The following is an 18,440-nucleotide window of genomic DNA, read 5'->3' as shown; positions in this document are numbered from 1 at the left end:
TTATCGATATTCCTTATGTAGGCCAGATATTTTGCTACAGTTGAGTCAGCGACTGCTTTTTAAAAAAGCCATCAATTCATCCATTTTCTCTTTTCTGAGTTTCACTATAAGGCATTCTGATTTGCTTCTTTGTAGCTAGAACTCCTCTTTACTCTCATCCTCACTATCTAGTTGTTACCCGACCTTAAAATTTCACAGCCAAAACTGGCTAACTGTTACGTCATTCTGCATCTTTACATGATAAAAATTAGACACTTGACATTTGACAACAATATACACAGACATATTTCCAAGCAATCTTAGAAAAGACAATACTAGATTTACTGTCAAAGAACTGTCAAGGTACATAGGTTTGACATGCTTAGAGGCTATTGTAAAGTTTAAAAAGTGAGTAACCATGAAGCTAATGTGTTTGTTGAACTATGGGTTTATGAAACAGATTCCATGAATTAACTGCTAATTGAGTTAGGCTAACATTTCTTGCACCTCCATCAGGACCATTGTTATTTTGATTTGCTATTTTTCCTTTGTTATTTCTGCAGGTAACTGTTGGTGAAATTTTAAATCTCTGTGGGGATGCACTACTCAGACTCTTGGTTTCAGTCGGCAGACATAGTGTCCCAAAAACTCAGCATTTAAAGCTGTTCCATACCTAGCAAACATTTGAAGATGAGATAGGCTTTTTGGGTTAAATTGTTAGCTGCTATAGTTGCTCGCCCATTTACAGTACACACATTGATTTCACAATTCCACAATTTTTCCTCAATTTTTTCTTGTTACGGTCTGACCTTGAAAGGCTCATAGCACTTGCATGCCAGCAACATTCAGCTCATTCAGAAACATCTAAAATGCACCGTATTCTACTTTGTTGTGAAGTGCTGGGACACAAAAACTTTTTTTTTTCTGTAGCAATTATTCCATATACTTCCCCATTATTTTTTCATAATCACTGACTTTTTTGCCTCATATTAATATGCTGTATGGCTTGCAGGCATAGCAAGCAGGGTAGGGGATCGTACATGCTGTCCTTAAAGTTTGTGACTTATAGATCTTTGAACATACCTCAAAGCTTTTCCATCTTTTTCATGATGAATATAAATTATGTATCAGTGCTTCCCATTGAATACTGATTCCCATTGAATCCTTTTTAGACTGACAAAATGGCATGTCATATTTAGTTTTTGCCTGTACAATATTTCCTAAGATGTCAATACAAAAGGTCTTTAACTGCCAACAACAATTTAGTTTCTCCAGGCATTATTTCCAGGGGACTTCTTTTGAATTCCACAGTGATACTGAATGTTGAGAATGGTGAATGACTTCACGAGCAAAATACATTCTGAGGCTGCATGTAGTACTTCATAATTTCCACATATGTATAGTTCCTAGCGTTAGTAGACTCTTGTTGGTTTGGCTGCCCATTATTGCCAATTATGACTTCTTATGCTCATCCTCAGTGAATATATATGCAAATATGTGTTTGCAAGTACACTTCAGTTTTGCATTTGTATCCAGTGGAGTACATATAGACTTCTGTCTGGCCTCTGAAGTGCACTTTCTTCTTTCCTGTGTAGTTTGAAAGACTTACATTAGAGAAATCATGAAAAATTTATCAGCAGTATGGGGTAGGAGTGTTGTCACAGACCAGGGCAAGCTCTATCCACCCTCCTTCTGTCGGAGTTGGTTGGAGCTTTGTTTCATCGAGTATCAAGGAAATGTACTTTGGTCTCCATTATGGTCCCAGCTGTCACTGCACGACCCTAAACCCCTTACCTACCCTTAGAGCTACCAGCCACTGCTGGGGGTTGGGGGGTGGGGTCAATACTCTACTTTCTCATTGAACAGCTGTTAACAAACAGGACAGATGCATGGTCTGAAGGGGAGAGAAACATGGTGTGATGGATGGGTAAGGTGGGAGTGTGGAGGGGGGGGTGGAGGTTTGGTGTGCAGTACGTTTGAGAAACCAGGGTACATTACTTAAACAAAGAGTACTTCACCTGGTATGCAGCCATAGAACTTGAAGTATCCTCCCTTCAAGCATCCACATTTGTCTGCTTGAGCATAATGCCTTTCGGTCATTCCAAAGAAAAAGTTGGCAAAGGACAAAAGGTGGATATAGATGACAGACAACAGACAGAGAGACAGACAGAGAGAGTAAGAGCCTGGTTTGGGATGGGCTTTAGACAGCAATTGGTTCAGCACCATGAAAACTATCCTTGCTGGTACAGGGCATAAAGCCATATGAAGCCTTTAACACAAGCTCATTTGAATTACCTTCATCATCTGGAACTATGGCAGCGAATGTGCTCTGCAAATGAAATATTTTGTTATGCGAAACTCTCTCTCTCTCTGTCTGTACTTTGCAGTAATAACAGAGTGAGCATATCAGTACTACAAATGTACACCACTCTTTAAAGTAATAAAGGTATTATGTACTTTTCAGAGCAACCCAAGGTCATGTTACTGACTTCCATCACTTTGATGCAAAACCAGTTCTCATTCTGTTCATCATTTTAATTTTTTTAATTCTTTATAGCGTTGTGTTTTATATAATGTGACATCTGCTTGTAAGAAAACCATCCAGCCCAGATGATTTTATTTTAATAGGCAATATATTTTCATATGTGGAGTTTGTTAAATTGAATCAAATGATTTGCAAGTATTCAGAAATTGCATGCGTTTTATTAACATGATATTAGTCGCCAAATGCTGCATTTGTTCTGACAGAGCATTTTACTAGTGTTGTTACTGTAGAAGAAGAAATGAGAATTTGTTGCGCACAGTAAGCTACAGTATGACACTGCACCTGAACTGAATGCATTGGCCAAAGGGCAGCATACACTTGAGTTCACTCAGCTGAAACATGAAATGAACTAAATGATTTTACTTTAACCTTCGCATTGCCCCTAAATGCACAGCAAAAAATTCTGCCTAAACTTTTCATACATAAACAAGCTGTTTCACTCCCTCATTTTGCGATTTGGTTGCAAAAGCATAGCAGATTTTCTCTGATTTCAAACTAAAATGTGTATTATTGTTATTGTTCTAAAAAGAAAAGCAAGTAGAAATAATGATGTGGCATTATTAAATTGTGCATTCTATGAGTATTTCATGACAGAATGAATAATCTTAGAATTCTTAGAATTGTTAGAGTGCTTTATTTTTATAAATAGCATTTGAAATTAAACAAATCCAGCCTACAGTTTTCACATCTACTTCTATATTATTCCTACTGCCAATATCCTAACATATTGCACTGTGTACAAACAGACACACGCACACACACGCACATATAAATAGTAAACATAATATAAATTAATTATGTCAAGCTAATTTGCAAGCTGCATTTTAATTCTGTGTGTTCTACACCATAATTGCTGAATGCATAGATCTGACCATTCTTACAATTATTTCCTTTCAATTGTTGTATTGCATTTGCTAGCACCATTGCATATCTGCTGCATTTGCAATGCTTTGCATTGTGTTGTGATTCCAATGGCAATAATATGAAAGTGTCTGAATGCAGTTTTAATGGAATGCATATTCTTAAAGTATATTTTACATGGTCTGGCTCCTGTATGCTTGAGAGAAATTATTGAAGCTGTAAAATAGCCCTTGGGATTATTGTGGGGCAACAAAATTAAGAAAACAAGGGATATAAATAATTCAGCAAGAGAATTGCAGTTCTAACCTCCTTCCTTCAGGTTAGCAAATGAAAATACATTTTAAGAGCCTAGGAAGGACAATTTGGGCCACTTACTGCCATCGTATTTGTGGGCGTAAACGTTACTGGAATTGATTGGCAATTGTATTTTTCCTTTGTTTATGTGCAAGCAAATGTGAGTGTACTTTCCCTGTCTTCTGCTGAGTGGGATCAGGCTGCTTTGTACGTACCACTACTACAACATCTGACCTGCAATTGAATGAGGGGAGGGGTCATGTTGGGGGAGGGTGGTAGCGGGGGAGTTGGGATAGGTCTTCCCCATTGGGCATGTCAAAGGGGGTTGGGGCCCAAGGGGCAGAGCTAAGGCTCATGGGGGAGGTGGCAGCCCTTTCAAATGTGATCACAGCTCTTTTGGCTTCTCTTCAGGAGCACGCCTGTGCTCACAGATCCTTCGGCGTGTCCTCAAAGGCTGATACAGCTGGAAAGTGGAAAGAGGGAGGGAGAGAGAGAGAGAGAGAGAGAGAGAGAGAGACAGCGGTTACTCTGTCCTACCTGCCTCATGGGTTTGGCTGTCCACAACCCCAGACTCCTTCTTTTCTGCTCTCCTCCTACTCTATTTGCTGAACCAGCTCTCTGGAGCTCATGAGCAGCCAGCGTTTTCTGCCTGGGGAGACCCTACGCTGATTCTTTTCTTCCTCCTCCTTGATCTTGGGTTGTTTGTTTTCACACCGGCATACTAGGTTTTTTTGTCAATCCTGGGTAACATTGCCTCTGCTCTGGAAGCCGACATTTGTACAGAGTTTGACCTGCTTTGTTTCATTGCCGCTGGTCTGCATCTACGGCTAACACCCGGCATTAACCTCATGCCGAGGTGGGGATAGATCAAACGGCGGGTGGCTTCACCTGGGAATTTGGCTCGGTCCGGACTCTCCTGGAAACTGGGAAGCTCTCTTTCAGCTGACTGCGGGGAAAAACTACGGATCCAAAACTCCAAGTTTCGATAGGCTGTGTAAGTGTGAGCCCTGACTTGCTGTTGTCTGCTGTAATGTCGTTCTGTGTAATTTCAAAACAAAACACCTAGGTGCTAGAAAAGTCACAGTCCCTCCAATAAGACTGTAGCCCCACAAATCCACTTTTTTTCAGTTGTTCAGGAATGAGTAACAAAAGTGCTGAAAGCTTACTGTAGTATGCTTTGGTGACTGTGCTAGCAAAACTCCTGCGTTGTGGTGCTTGTGTCGTGTTGTGAGTTAGTCATGTTGTAAATAGACAGCCACATGGCTGGTTATCCAGATGAATCAAGTGTCACACCATGAATCATGTATAAGCCCAACAGTGTCCCCATTCTGAGCCGTTTCTGTTTTCTTAGAAGCTTTTGCTCCCAGATGACTTGAAACCTGGCTGCGTTATATACCGTAGCCCCCACCTCCTCTGTAATTATCAGACTCCACTGCGAGCTCCCTTGACCCTCAGTAAAACTTCAAATGCAATCAACATCTGGGAAGGTGTGACAGCGCAAAGTTATTGAAGGGGAAATAGGCTGTTCCTCCTTTTATTGCAGCGATAAGCAGGAAGGAAGGGGGGTGGGGGTGGGAGGTGGGGTGGGGGTGGGGGTGTCTAGTCCTCTGTTCCCAGTGAGTCGTGTGCACCGGCGCTCCTGAAGATGATAAAGGAACGCTCACCTAACAGTAAATATTTCCCCCCGCAAAGTCAGGGGGGCCGGCTTAAATATTTATCACCCGCAACGATCGCCGCTCTGGCTGCTTGCGTGGCACGTGGGGAGTTCTAATCGCTCCTCATTCCCCAGGTATGTCCTATAAAAACCCGGCTGATGTACTTCATTTGCTTGGGATATGGAGAAACACCGGGGCGCCTCTAAAGCCTCAAGTGTTACATAAACACAGCCTGGGAATCACATGCCCTGAGTCTTGTGAAATTTATTGCTAACATTTCTTTATTTGAAGATGTCCAATCCCGAAGAAGTGGCTTATTTTATTGTTCTTTGGCACCAATGCACAAAGCAACTAAAGCTTGGATGTCCTACAGGAAAGAGAAAGGTGAAGGGGGAAAAAAACAGTAGCTTAAAAATCATGGCCCCTCTGTTCAGTCCTGGGCCCCTGCTGTGTGTGGTTTTTTTTTTTTTGCAGCCAATCTCTTGATCAATTAACATTTACATTTTAGACATTTAGCAGACGTTCTTATCCGAAGCGACTTACACAGGTTGCATTATTTTTTACATAAAATCCATTTATACAGTTGGATATTGACTGTAGCAATTCAGGTTAAGTGCCTCGCTCAAGGGTACAACAGCAGCTCCCCAGCTGACAATCAAACCCACAACCTTGGAGTTGTAAGTGCAGTTCCCTTACCATTATGCTGCACTGCCACCACAATTAAGGCTGCTGGAGTTCTTTTATTTTATTCCTTGAAATAGTTTTCACATTGGAATAGCAGGTATTCCATACGGCTTGGCCCATACACGTGTTCGTCTGGGTACTCCAGTTTCCTTCCAAACCAAAAGACATGCATGTCAGGTTAGGCATGTTCCTGCCATTGCCCTTGACCAGGGCACTGGCCTCAGAAATGGAGTTGGTCCCTGGGCGCTGCACTGTGGCTGCCAACTGCTCCTGAGTAACTAGGATGGGTCAAATGCAGAGGACAAATTACCCCCAAGGGGTTCAATAAAGTGTATTTTACCTTACCTGAACTGATGTACACACACAGAATCCAGATACAACTTCATGCATCTGCACAATAAAACTCCAAACTTTAGTTATTTTAGGTTTTTTTTCCTGCTGATTTTGTCATCACGAATGCTCCAGTCCCACAAGGAGTCATTCTCCCCATTGAACATTTTGCTACATTTTATGCCTATAGCAACATCTGATAAAAGTAGTCTGATCAAAGTAGCCGATTTCAGGGAAATGGACATGTGACGCTCTCTCAGCCAATGGAACATATCTGAAACTTGGTGGTTGCCATCTTTGTTTTATGTGGAAGCTAAGCTTGCTTGCAGCTAATAATTGCCAAAAAACTTTTTTATACAGCCGTAGGAAGCTCATTTATACTTCTGGAATGCGTTCTTTATCATTTCATATGGAAATCCCACATAATATTGTTTCGTTACTAGAGATGGGTATCGTTTAGATTTTGATGATACAGGTCCTACAATGATATTTTTAAAATGATATGGTGCCCTGAACCTTCTTTCAAATACACAGAAAATGACAACATAACAGAAGATCATTTTGTAATTGCAAAGGCAAGACCCATTGTTCAAATCCTTTTGAGTAATATACAGCCACACTTTAGACAGTTTCTCTTTTGGCATTTTGACTGAATTTAAAGTTAGTTAGCTTGCTAATGGTACCTGCTCTCACTGACTTTTTCGACAGAGCGAATATAACATTAGTGAAGACAGCACCGAAATGAAGCACCAAAATATGCGTTGCAATTCGGTCCTGCAGGTACTGATTGCATGAGAACACATGCCATAGTGCTACCGGGTTTTGGTGCCCAACCTTATTCAAGACTCAGACAGCTAAAAGACTACAATGTAGGCCATATGACACATACAGGTTGAATGACCACATTCTCTTCACATTATAAGATGAAAAACAGGAGCCAAGTGAAATAATTTAGGAAACACTGGCCGGCATGGCTTTTGAATATAGCTTGTTTAATTTCTGTGAGATAAGAAAGCCAATATTGTTCATTGTAACTTGGCCTCTTTTTGATATCAATGCATTTAACGACAGGCCTAGGTATAGCCGGTTTTAACTAATGACTTATTGATAGTACTTTGTATGCATGAGTAACTTGGCATTTTTGTACGTTGAAAATGTTTTTTGTTGAGATACCATAGGCTTGCCTTCCCAAATTTCCAAGAATGAGTCTATACTCAGTATTTAGGATGCCACGGATTTCAGCTGTCAGTCTTAATTTCACCAGTTGGAAAAGGTTACCTTTACTAAAGGAGTCATTTGTCATACCGATCATTACAGAAAATGAAAGCAGCCGTTGAAAATTGATCTGACTGATTAAAAAATCTGCGTTGTGGATATGGGACAGTCAATCTTCAATGCAAGCATTTTCATATGTGGCATAATGTGACAGAGATATTAAAAGTGTCAATTAAAAGAACGTTAACATCTGGTTACAATTCAGGATTTGCAGTTATGCTTGGGATTAAAACCAGCATCCGTGAAAGCCTCAGTCTGCAGTTTGAGGTGCCCTCTCTTAAATTGGTGGCCTGTGCTCGTAGTTGAACCCTTTTTGGTGACGGGTCAGGTGCAGCCTTCTGTTTCAGGCCTTTTCTCCTCATGGTAATGGTTTCATTATTAACTCCCCCAGACGGGAACAGCCTTAATTATGTGCATGTTTACAGCTCATAGACACACACAATGGCTAAGGGCTACTCAGGCAGAACCGAGGTAGGAGTGGGAAAATAGTGTTTAGTGAAGCAGGCAGAAAATGACGCAAGCGTTTCCCCTTTATTTATATGTATCGCCACTGGGCGCATGTTAAAGATATTGTGCATTTCAGGTTTTTAAAAGGTTATGAAGTGCAATACAACTCTACTCAGCAGTTTTTTGATTGGGCAAGCATTCTCAATGTCATTTTTCCCACTAGATACATACACATGCAAGCATCTTATTATGAAGAAACAGGAAAATAGGGCCCCTTTCTTTGGCTTTATATGGAGCCAACCATGATGGCTGTTCCAGAAACAGTTTGATCAGTAGTTTTGTATACCGTGATACAATGGGGATGCTACTGTTTAGGGGCTAATTGTAATGGCACTTGCGGCAGTCATAGTAATTCAGATTTGATTGCTTTTGTTTTTTTGACTGTAGGTGACACCAAGCATGCTGTGATTTTTATTTCTTCCATAAACGCTGTTAGTTTAATTGGGGAAAAATCACGGGAAATGCAGTAATAATATTGTTAAAACACATTTGCTCCCATAATATATTTTGCAGCTGTTTTTCAATATCATAATGTATTGAGCACTCCACACTTTTTATGGTATAACCTATATGGTATGATTGCAATTACAGAACTTACAGCCTTTTTTGTTTCTTAGCTGTATAATGCAGATCAGTTGAAATATACTGTAGAAAGAAGCAGACAACAGAGTGCATGGAGACTCTATGTAAATAGTGAGTTTTGTCATAAAATATTTAAAGGGTAACCTTTTTTCCTGCTGTGTACATGAAAACAACAGCACACCAAAGCAACGACCATGACTGTGCAATGTGTACACTGACATTCATCCAACATTCATACCATCAAGAATGCAAAGTACATTATGGAATCTGTTGTATGGCACATTTGTGAATCAAATTCATCTGCAAACACTATACATAAACACTGATCTTATGTAACAAAGTGAAAGATTTGAAAATGACCAAAATATCTTATCTTCAAAGTTTAATCTGGTCGCAAGTTTCTCGTAAAAAAAAAATAAAAAAAAAAAACTAGAAGCATGTAGCTGAAAGTTTTTCTCTAGTCTTGTCGAGCTCGGACTTCACACAAGCACTTTCTTTTTTTTCTAGACAATATTGTTCAATACTTTTCATGAAGATTGTGCTTAGCACCTTTTTCTTATTCATATCTATAAAAATCCCATGGTGTCTCCAGATGCACACGAAAGGGTAGGTTTTTATCACTGCAACAAAATAGGCCTATATGAAATTTTCCTTACTGAAACAGCCATAGATTTTCATTTTCATTTCACAAATTGTAAGTAAATAAATGTACTTGCACACCATTGGTCTTGATAAACCATTTCTTTAACAGCAATAAAACTTTCTCAGATTCTGCGGCTACCATGGCTCTTTGAAATTGCTTCCAACTCCTGCTGGGAATAATTAAATATAAATTAAAAAATGTTTATAGAATAGAAAGGAAAAATGCCTGGATTGTGCACTTTGTGTCAACACCTCCAGATTCCTGAATCCTGTACATATGTGGTGGTATGTTTTCTAGCAATGTTTTTTGTGCCAAAGCCTTCAGTATAGATTGCTGTAGATCACCTTTGAGAGATGAAAGGCGCTGGCCATAGCCTATCCCCTTGCATTGTATGTGACTAGTTGCATCAAAGAAAAACTCCAATTGGCTTGTCAATATGGAAGTGTTCGATAGCTTTATAAACACGGTAGGTTCTTCTTGTAGCTACAGGGCTTAGCTTCACAGTGCAATTTAAAGTAGGTGTCTACACAATACCAGAGCAAAGTTATTACATATTAAGTATTATTACCGATTTCTCGTCACTGGCGACATAGTCAACCAAAAAGACTTGGGCAGTATTGTTTTATTTGTCACTTTATTTGAGTGGTTACATAATGGTGTGTTATCTGAAATAAGGGATCACACAGTAGTAGGATCACACGACTTCTAGTGTAGTATTGCAGTAGTACTACATGCAGAGTAAAGTATCACTGTTATATTATTTTTATTACTTTAGTCTACTGCAGGCTGAATCCAACTGAACTTGAAGAAAAAAAAATTGCAAAAGGGCCCTGGAAATTCCCCTCTGGTTTTCCCTCCAGTTTATCAGTTTCTTTGAAGCTTTACGAAGATTTGTTCTGTCCATTTGAATGCCATGTAGAAAGCAATTGCAGCCCCTCCGGAAACCATCTAGATGCTTACTCTTATTCCTAATTTATGTTATTTCTTTGACAAACTAGGGGTGGCATTTTAGTTGAACTGAAGAATTCTCAATGACCTTGAGTTCTCAGCGCAGCTCTCCAAACTCATCATGATATGCCGTGAATATGCTCAATCTGACACAGTGCCTCTGAGTTTGAATAATATTGCAATAACTTTTTTGCCTCCATTTTTTTCCCCATTATTTAATATTAATACTCAAATAACCATTGAAAATATAACGCTCATACCAGCCCTATCACATTGTTTGCTATACATCAAAACTTTTTTCAGAAACACATATCCCCATTCTCAGTTTAATGTCTTCAATTGTACAATTTAGTCGCATATCGTTACACATTTGAACCAGTGTGCTTTCAGTAATTGCATCATATTTTTTGTAATGGGAAAATCAATCAGTTGTGGTTCTCCAAGCCTAGTAGGTTATCCATGTTAAACCAAAAAAGTAATCATAACAATAATAAAATAATAGCAATAAATAAAAACAAACTGCCAGATTTTGTTTTTTCCAGGTGAAGCCATATGTTTACTTAAACACACATTTTGGAGGTATCGACGTCGAAATTCACTTTTGATGGGAAACACCATTTAATTTGGCTTTTGTGTGGGAACCCTGTATAACTCCTCAGAATCCAGCTTGTTATGAATGGCTTGTGTTTGGAGCATCGAGTGAGGGCTGGTGATGGCAAAATGTCTGTATCAAAGAATGGGAAATCCTTGGTGTTCCAATGATTAGTATGTGTTTTCAAAAACAGGACAGCAGAAGCTTTGGCTGTTACGAGTTTGTTTCAGATTTGCATTGTTGCTATTATGGATTCCTCGTTCCCAAAGCGGCTTATTTAGTGCATATCCGTATTCATTTTTTAAACCTGTCTTTGCAACAATTCAGTATAATCCTTCTCTATTATTTTATTCATTGAGATTTTCTCAGGATTTTCCCTTGTATTTGGAAATAATAGGGTCTGTCATCAGGGCAAAAAAAATGTCTTATTGAAAATATTGATCAACAGTACATGTTTTATGGACAGTATAACTACTGTAGAAGTCTATAGAAATAATGAATGGTCATCACTTCCCTGGTTTAGCTTAAGGTGTTTTACAGTGAGGCTACTGAGTGAGCATCAGGTCAAGGTACTCATTCTGTAGCTGGCTGTAATCCACATAGATTGTGTGTATGTGAAGGTGTGTGTGTGTTCATGCAGCATTACAGGGACTGGAATAACCTGTATGTAGAGATGAGGTGATCTGTTGGGCAAATATTTCTTATTGAAAAGCTACTATACATATAACAAGACCAGGTTAAAACCTAATATATGGCTGGACCTAACACACACGTTTGTAGGGCTGGCCCTGCTGTTGCGGTCTAGCCAATAATGAAGCAACTCTTTCTACAAACCCTTTTTGTACAATAGCATGAAATGATTTGAGCTAGTGAACTAATAAAAGGGTATTTTTATGTTCTCTTGCAAATCCAGGGTCTCAAGTAAGCAGGAAACCAGCATCTTCTTTCCAATATGGCAGCTAAAAAAGATCATTTCTGCTGACATAAAATGCTGCCTGCTTGAATCATTTGACAGCCTTATAATTATAATAATTAACCAAAGTAAAGTACTGTCTACATTTTCAAAATGTCTCATGAACCTGCAAAAGTGCTTGTTCGGCAGACCATTAGTTATAGAAAAATAAGAAGCACAGCTTGTGTTTGAGCTTAAATGAAGAGCAACGTGACTGTGTGATTGCTGCCTAATTAGAAAATGACATGAGTGAAACAGTTAATTTATGTTTCATAAGTTTTGCTGGCAGGAGCTGCATGTTTGGCCATACAATTAGATTGAGTCAGGAATGTAGGAGAATACTTTTAATTTGTAGAGACATCTGAAATCTAGAATAAATATAGAGTAAAACCTTAGGCGATTTGTGGACTGACAGGTCACCTGAACAGGGTACGAACCTGGGAGTACTGTATTATGCATTTTCTAAAAGTGTCTAATCTCTTTGCTATTATCACTGTGTGAACAATGTGAACATTAAACAGAAAAATGTCCACAGATTATTCCACAGATTAAAAACTGGAAAAATACCTCTCCCTCTTTAACTGAACCTTGGGTTAATTTAAAATCAGCACATTTCTGTGGGAACAATATAATGAAACCAAACCAGTGGTTCCTTCTGGAGTAGTACAGAAAATATGCATTTTAATGCATTGTTCAACACATTAATGCAATCTTTTATTCATGAACAATTCTATAACTTACTCTATTTATCTTATCTTATTTTATGTTCACTGTTACGCACCACCTGACCAAAACAAATTCCTTGTATGTGTAAACCTACTTGGCAATAAACCCGATTCTGATTCTGATTCTGATTCTGATAAGTTCTCTTTTAAGAGTTCGCTTACTGATGCTGAGTCTTATATAATACAGTGTGTATCACCTCTCAGTTTCTTTAAACTCAGTCTGGTCAATATTAGCTCAGTAGTGTATTAGTTATTCTTCTATCTAGCTATTTTCTTGTTTCATTTTCTCATTTCAGGTCTCTATAATTAACATATGTTCTGTATACCTTTTGTAATGTTATTTGATAATGCGAGACAGGTTACATTTTTTGTCAACAACTGACAAGTTATTATTCTGTATCTTGTTATGTTACATCTTTTAGTAAACAGAAAACAATTGAAGTTATTATGATACATATATATATATTTAAAATCTCAAACTCATAACTTACTTCACTAGTACATCATGGCTGTGATTTTATTATTTGGTCATTTTATTATTTGATTATGTAGGCTTGCTGTTTGTTTTTACTTTGCTATTTGTTTTAATATTTAAAACTACAGGACGTTTGTTATAAAAAACCAGCAATCTTTCTTATCAAATCATAAGGCTATGTCAGTGTACTTGTACTTCTGGCATTTCTACTGTTAGATCTCCGTGGATAAACAAAAATACACACCGTTGTTCTCACTGCAGCTGAGTAAGATCCTTGGCTCTTGTTTCTGTCCAGTCTACTTTTTTTGGTACTCTGAGTCTTCTTTTTAGTGTGTCATTCTTCCTCCTGAACACCCTGTGGCTTTGTTGTTTGGGTTCTATAGGATGCATTTTGGTAGAATGAGGCTGGAACATTATATTGTCCATGGTTTTTTTTCACTTTGCCAGTCTTTCCTGTAGGCTCAGATCCACGAAGCTTGAAACTCACCGTGACTCTGGAGAAAATGTCCTAAGCTGGGATTCAACATTTGAGTGATATGATAATAGAGCAATTATATTAGCCTGCAAGCACCTGTTACATTATGGAATCATCTGAGTTGTTCCATCATATTGCACTTGTATCTCATAGCTATTATAATGGTGAAATCAAAGCTAAAACTATACTGTGTGCTTTCAGCTTCAGGGTGCAGACCTTATGCTAAAGAACATTTTAATTTCTTATTACATTTAACTTATGATTATGATTTATGTGTTAACCCAAATGACTGGTGACCTGGTCTCAAAATATCCCTGGGTAGCTGTAGTAGTGTTAGGGATGAGCTTCCTTTTTAGACCTCGTTCTTTGAGGTAAGGTTCAACCAAGTTATTGTAAAGCACAGTTTAACACAAAAAGTGCTTGAAGACAAAGAGAGAAGGAGAGAGCGAGATAGTTGGCAGGTAATTAAAGGAGGGCTTGACTTAATATGCACTGATGGAAGTCAGTAACCCTTTGAGACTACCTAAATTCCTGAGACACCAGATTGCAGAAAGGCGAAATACCTTGATTACAGTAAATAGCACTGTTTTTTTGTTGATTTACTGCCCTGTAAATGTGCTCCCTCTGTTCATATTTCAAATTGCTCTCATCCAGTTGGCACCGTAACTGAAAAAGATTTCACCAGAACATTTACATGAAAACCAACAACAATAAATATTTAATCCATCCAAAGTATCTTCTTGCCAGATAAAAGATGTTTTATCACCAATATGACTTTAAGCGTGTGTTAAATGGAGCACAGTTTCATCAAATAAAAACAAATGGAACAAATGCATTGCTTGTAGAACAAATGTTTTGTTATCAGATTTATCCCCAGCATCTAATACGTAATTCTGATGTGCATGTAAAACTGATTTAGCTGTCTGTAAATTATCATAATGTTCATTTTAAATTAGATTAAATTACACATTTTATGGAACACAGTGTGAGGTTTGCTCTCTGAATCTTACAATTGAATTCATGCCGCCTGCATAATCCTGTGTTTTCTATGACTCAAAATTAAACTATTCTGTGAAATGGAGGAGCACAATCAATTTACTGAGAGTCCTGAGGAAGAGATTAGCATATTTCTTCACATGCTCCCTGTGAGCCTAGAAAATATGGGAGACATAAAGCTTTGCATGATGTTCCATGCATCGTGTAGAAGCAGTGGTATTGGAAGAATTCAGAAGACTGATGAAAAGTGGGTAACTCTTTACAATAAGGTCACATGAATTGGCATTAACTAATGTAGTTAACTACTAACTATTGAAAAGTGAGTCTGTACAGTTTTGTTAATGTATTTGTATTTCATTAGTTCAATTAAATTAAATGGCAATTCTTATTTAGATTTTTAAAAACAGTTAATGTATTTGTTAATTAACTAACTATACGTCTATCCTATGTTTTGCTCATGTATAAATAACAATGTAACTAATACATTAGTTAATGTATTTGTTAACTATTTACTAAATTTCATGCCTAAAGTTACAATCACGAAGATTTCCGTTTCGTTCTCTTTGGCGGTACCAATGGTGAAAATCGGTAATTGCAGGTGTGTTTTTGGACCTCACTTCCCATAGATTCAACCGGATCCAACCAGTGTCGCCTGTGTGACGTCAGTCAGTTGGCACCTGGGCCACGCCAACTATTACACTTATTATTTACTGAATAAAAAATGGTTGTTATACAAGTAACGTTATGTCATACTCATTCATTGTCTAACATTAGGCTAACTTAAGCTGTCTTTACACTGCCGAGCTGGGTTAAAATGCTGTAGCAGACCTGGGGTAGAATTAGTGATGATCAATTTCCACAAACGTTCTTTATCCTCCTTTTGCTCGGTATGAACATCTTTACACTGCAGAGAAGAATTCGCGGGATTCACTGTGGCTCGTGCAATTATGTATCTCGTGCATCATCATCGTGAATGATTGTTGTGTGATATTTTTGAAACAGCTGCCTTGTTGTTTCTGGTTTTGCTAGCTAAACTGTGCGAGAATAAAGCTGAGCTGGGTGTTAAATTAGCAATCAGAATAAGAAGAATAAAACAAAAACAAAGGATATTTCATCAAAAAAGGGCATCAAGGCTGAGGGAACATGAGGAAGCGTAATAAAATAATAACAACGCTAATCCATACTGCCGTATTTTTTTATTTAGTTTTCTCCGGCTTGACATCTTTTCACTGAAATCAGACCCGGCTCTGCTCCACCTATACCCCGGCTTTATTCTGATCAATATATTGATGAACTTGATGGCAATGTAAATAAAGGTAACGTTAAGGCCAGTTCAGATCAGTGATTCGCAACGAGACAAAATGGTTTTAGAATGTTGCAGAGAAAATTGCAGCGGTGTGAACTGGTTAGTTGCAGAGCGTCTGAAGCCGTTGCCTAGGGTCTCAAAAGACCCACCTTGTCAAATCGCCAAGTGCAGTTTTAGAACGTTTACAATAAGACGTCTTGGAATTTTGCAAGTTGCATCCAGTCTCATTGCGAATCATTGATCTGAACTGGCCTGTATTTAGTTACATTGCAACGCTGCAACAAGGTAGCATTGCATTCGAGAGACGGTTTGCGAGGTTGGTACCTGTCGGTAGCGTTAGCTAGCGTTTTTTCTAATTGTTAGCTGACATTGGATTGTGTTAATTACATTAGCTAGCTAGCTAAGGCAACGTTACCTGATATGAGAGATGGATACTGTGCGCAACGTTTTCTAAACTAATGTTGCCTTTATTGACATGGTCCGATAGCTAGCGTTAGCTGTGCAAATAGCTATGCAATTTAGTAACATTACATTGTCATCAAATGTAATATGAAATCTACATCAACAAATAATATGACCTCTCATGTTACACAAAAAAACGTATTAGGGTTCCATAACCCCCCCACCTTTAACGCTAGCAGACACCGGAAAAAACAGTACGCCGCTCACACACAAGTGAGGTGAAGAGCAAGCCTGTTGCGTTAGCTCCGCCTACCCTCTCTGGCGGACCAACCACTGATGGGTGATGGAAAACACGTCACTATTTATGCGCCACTTGTGATTTTTTCCCAGGAATGTCGCCACAGACACCCAGTTCTTTAATCATAGATTATAATAATAATAATAATAATATAAATTAATATAATAATAGGCTCAATCACCATTGTGTTACCTAATTCAGCGATAGATAGTGACTTAACAGACATTTATTTTAATAAAAATCTTCGTAATTATTACTTTAATTAATGTATTTGTACATCATTAATTCATGTTAACAACTACACTAGTTAATGCCAATTCATGTGACCTGTGTTAGCAAAAAATGTGCTTCATTGAATGCACCTAGCCAACACCAGGAGGATGTTTCTGTATTGCCTCATACCCATATATGAATACATCACCTTCAACCTATAATAATACTAGGAAGATCTAATGCAAATTTGAGTGGATCTCAATATAGATATACCCTATCATAGTTATATTTCACCTTTTTATCTATTCTTCACTTCCATCACATTATGCTAATTCCAGCTAATATTTATTGTTGATTGATTGCCTGAATATATTATGAAATGCACTGTCAGCAAAATATAGTTCACAAGAAAAAAATGTGCTTGTTTTTTGTTTGTAAAGCAAATGTTTAAATGAAAAAATAATTTCCACTTCAGTGAGCTTCAGTGAGTCTTTCCCGGTTCCATTCCAGCAAATAACAGTTTCTACACCAAATACAAGCTATCTGGAGGGTGAGAGTTAAGCATCACATGTTAAAATGCATAGCAGAGCACATTCCTACGGAGAATATTATGGAGTAAAAATGGAAGTTAAGTATCGCATTCCTGCTTCACCAGCAGTAACAAAGTCGCTAGAGTGGCAGTAACAGCCACAGTGGGGAAGAGTAATGAGGCGAGAGAAGATCCTTTAACATCCCAATCACCCTGGCCATTGCGGAGATCCCCCTCTTATCTGCTAATGTGATCATTCTACCTGAAAGGAGAGCCATTTGTGTGAATCTGTAGCTATTTAGTCAAGCATCACTGTAGTTTATTTCATTATTAGATCAGCGTAACTCTCCGGAGAAGTGCCGACAGCTAATTAAGGCGCGGGAGAGGGGGAAAACTAGGTCACCTACTGATGCCACCATTGGCCAGCGAAACGAATGCACCTTAAATGAAGGAACACATTTGTGCATACACTGATGGGAGGCCAATTTATAATTCCATTACAATTATTCTGCTAATTAGTCCTCCCTGCATTGGACTGGGACCTCTGTCTGCACCTATGGAGATTATCCATCCACATTCTCACTTTGCATATCATGTATCTTATGCACGGAAAGTAAAAGTGTGTACTACAGCTATATCTCTATGTATATATATATATATATAAATCACCCCGTTTTGGAACACAGGACAATCTGAGATTCTGCCAAATTCCTCCATTAAAACAAGTTAGTGTTTAGGCCAGACACAATGGGAAAAACCTTGGAAAAATGATGCAGGACTTGCGCCTATTGGTGCAAGAGCAGTCTTGCGTCTATTGGCGGTCTTGTCACTGCACTCAAGATGGAGAGTTAGCATGTGCTATGCTCCTCTGCACAGGGATATACATGTGCCACCAGCCAGCTGTTTGCCCATTGGGGCTTCAAGCAGAGAAAGGATTGTAGTGCTCCAGTGATCTTTAAGACTTCACGAAATGGTATTATATTCATTTGTTTGCTTATGTCTCAGTAGATTATAAATAGCTTTTGAGGACTTACATAACTGTGTTTTTTCTTCTCTTTTTACACGTGTTGTGACCTTTTCATAAAGATTTCTCTTGTTGACAAAACAGCAAACTGAACAAATGTGAGTAGGGATGGTAAAATGAGAGATAATGTAGAAATTTAAAGGTGCTCTA

General features: G+C 38.4%; 1 protein-coding gene across 7 annotated transcripts in view; it reads left to right on the top strand.

Moving 5' to 3' along the window:
* The window catches only part of large2 (LARGE xylosyl- and glucuronyltransferase 2), a 164,090-nt gene that overhangs the window by 103,333 nt on the left and 42,317 nt on the right, over positions 1-18,440 (top strand). For 2 of the 7 annotated variants that reach the window (XM_064336275.1, XM_064336272.1), the window contains exon 1: positions 4,080-4,673. The exons of the other annotated variants lie outside the window; for them this stretch is intronic. The gene's annotated coding sequence lies outside the window, so the exon portion shown is untranslated. Of the gene's footprint in view, positions 1-4,079; positions 4,674-18,440 lie in introns of those variants that run through there. 7 annotated transcript variants of the gene reach the window in all.

The sequence above is a fragment of the Anguilla rostrata genome, chromosome 5, assembly GCF_018555375.3.
Source record: "Anguilla rostrata isolate EN2019 chromosome 5, ASM1855537v3, whole genome shotgun sequence".
NCBI classification, from domain to species: domain Eukaryota; kingdom Metazoa; phylum Chordata; class Actinopteri; order Anguilliformes; family Anguillidae; genus Anguilla; species Anguilla rostrata.
The sequence above is the reverse complement of the archived record's forward strand: the minus strand, read 5'-3'. Positions and strand labels throughout refer to the sequence as shown.